The sequence below is a fragment of the Alligator sinensis genome, unplaced genomic scaffold (assembly GCF_000455745.1).
Source record: "Alligator sinensis unplaced genomic scaffold, ASM45574v1 scaffold781_1, whole genome shotgun sequence".
NCBI lineage: Eukaryota > Metazoa > Chordata > Crocodylia > Alligatoridae > Alligator > Alligator sinensis.
In genome coordinates, this window is record NW_005841845.1 from 1863922 (window position 1) to 1867050 (window position 3129).

Sequence of the window (3129 nt, forward strand, 5' to 3'; positions counted from 1 at the left end):
CCTGTCCTTGCAGAGCTACCCAACGTCCGAATGGGCCTCTGCTCTCGGTTGCTCAGAGAAGATCTTGGTTCTCCCTGTCTGTAGACAGCTCCCACAAGGGCTGGACCAGCATGTAGCAGCCCTTGTGTTACCCCAAAGCCTTTGCTCGGGGAACCAGCGGGTGGTTGGGAGAGAGAATGCTTGGGACATACCCATTTTTACTTTACCAGTGTAGCGATAACACCCACCTTTATGCTGAGAAATCCACTAGTTACCTTGCAAATAAGTCTTGCTTTTGCTTTTGCTCATCAGACAGTTCAGGGTTGTGCTGGGATGTTCAGGGTGTTCAGTAGCCCAACGACTCTTTCTTCCCAAACTTTTTAAACGGCTTGTGTGACTTGCATATTTATAATTTGTACCATTACTATTGATCCTACTAGTGGGTCGTTACAGGCTATTTGCATACTTGAGCTTTTACTATTGGGTATTTTTTTTTAAACCTAAATACACCCATTCTGGCATCTTTTTTTCTTATTACACTTTTTTCTGTTACACATTTTCTTGTGACTGTTCTTGACAACATTTATGCTCGGACAACGCTTGCAGCTGCTTGCTTAAGTCTCCCCCCGCCCCCGACTTGGAGGCTGCTGCAGGTGCCGGACAGAGTCACTGGGCATGTTTACACGTGCATTTACACTGGCTTAAATTTACTGCTCAGTCAGTGGGCATAGGCCGGCATTTAAACGTGCAGGCATTACAGCACATTAACACTGTGCGTGGACTGATTTGGGAATAAAGTTAATCCCAAATCAGCCCACACCCAGTGTTACTGTGAGGTAAAGCATCTACATGTGCATTACTGCACAGTAACTAATTGGTCATAGATTTGATACTCGCATAATGCAGGTATCAAATTTATGCTCAAGCCAGCATAAGTTGCCATATTTACTGCTAGTGCAGGCATGCACATGCAGATGCACGCCTGGACTACGTAGTAATTTTGGTTACTGTGCAGTAAATGTGCATGTATAGATGCGCATAGATATATCCCGGGAAGGTTTTCAAGTACATTTGTATCGAGATTTCTTTAGGCACCTTGCTTTAAGCCCATGTATCCCCTTGCCCCAGGTGCTGCTGGTCTCATTCCCCAGGGTACTGCTCACACTCAGTAGCAGATTTGTGCTTCCAGACATAGTTTCCACCCTGTCAAATGTTCTCTCATGCAGATCCTGCCTCCTCTGACCTCAACGAGTCTTTGCCAGTGTATGGACAGCGGGCTGCTGCAGCAAAGGCCATCGGGTAAGAGACGTCAGAGCCACACACAACAGCAGTGTGGCAGAGCACATTGAGACACCGAGGCAGGCTCTTCTGGGGGGCTAGTGGTGATGTGGCTGCCTGTAGGACTTGATGCCCCAGACGGGAAGGCAATGCTAGGTCTTAGTGGCAGATTTCATAGATTTCATAGACATTAGGGCTGGAAGGGACCTCAGAAGCTCATCGAGTCTAGCTGTAGCACACTCCCAGTTATCCAGGGATGCCCTTTGCAGTGGGAGCAGCTGGAATGGCCAAGGCTTTCCCGGGGCTGGCAGGGAGCGGGGCCACTGCTTGCCCAGCAAGGCAGGAGACCTTGCACTCACTCTGCAGCAGAGATGCCAAGAGGACCCCGATTCAGATGTGTAACAAAGCCGCTGTCTTCTGTGCCGTTGGTGCGTCGGGAAGACTGTCCTTCATATGCATCTGCATATGAATCGTGAACTGTGCCCGACAGTTATGGGTGATCCAGTAGAAGATAGCTCCGAAAGCCCCTCGTTCCTCTTGTCCTGGGGTACGCTGTCATGCTGTGAAGGGCCTGGCTTTGAGTGGAGCCAGACGACACCTCGTCTTCCCCATACATTCACTCACCGCGGCTCTTCTGTTGCAACGCTTGGTCCAGACGTTTCCCGTTGTGGAGGAGCACGTGCAGAAGGCGCTAGGAAAGCATCTGTTCCAGCTCTTTATGGTAAATGCCTATTGCTGCTCCAGAGTGTCTCTGGGACTGGTCCTTTTGCAGGGCCGAGGGGGACGGGGTGGAGGGGTTACATGCACCTTGGGGCTCATGGGCCTGTTTTGGTCTTTCAGAAGCCCGGGAATGAGCAAACCACAGACCCGGACCAGCCCTGCTCAGCCCCCACCCCCCAAACCCACCAGCTCCACTCTACGCCTCCCATGCCCCGTTCCTCCTGCTTCCTTCAGGTTGAATCTCAGAAAATCTTGCAGGATTGGCCCTTCTCCAGACATCTCCCCCAGACTTATGAACTACACAGCCAGGCAGCCTCCCCTGAAAATCACAGGGAAGAGGTGAGAGGGAGAATCAGGTCATGGCAGGGGGCAGTGAGAGAGAGATGTTGAGCTGTTCTCGAAGGCCTCACATAAGAAATACAGTGTAAGCAGGGCTTTGAAAGACAAGGAAGCACAGGCCAGGCATTGCAGAAGGCCTGGAGCATGGAAGAAGGGTGCAGGTGATGAGGGGAAAGGCACAGGAAGGACAGGAGGAGCCCATGAGAATGGAGATGTGAGGAAAGAGAGCGTTGCAAGATGAGAAACTGGCTGGGATATGAGAGGCTGAAACCTGCAGTTCAATCCTGTGCCCACTGCAGTCAACAGGAGGACATGTGGGGCACTGGAGTGGACTCCTGGTGCAGAAAACCAGAGGAAGGGTCAGTGTTGGGAGAAGGGTACATTTCCTATGCAGAGTAGAAGTACGTGGTGTAATAAGATCCAATCCTCCTATCAAACCAACAAGGTATGACACATGGGCCCTTCCACTGGTGGCAGAAGGGAAGTCGATGTCCTTGGGCCAAGATGCTATAGGAGACACGTTAATGTGCATTAGTCTAATTTAACACACATTACGGGTGCATGTCTACATGTGTACACCCTTAATAGGCATTAAAAATGGTGAAAGTAGGCTGATTGTGCCTAAATTTGATACTTGCAAATGCATTAACGCACATGTAGATGCAACCTGGCACTAACTTTAGTGTTGGGTCTGCCCAGCCACTAGGGGCACATGGCAGGGCTGCAGGGACTTGGCACTAATTTCAGTGCCAAGCCTCTGCACGTGTAGACACCTGCAAAAAATCACTTAATACACATTAGCTTAATCTGCAT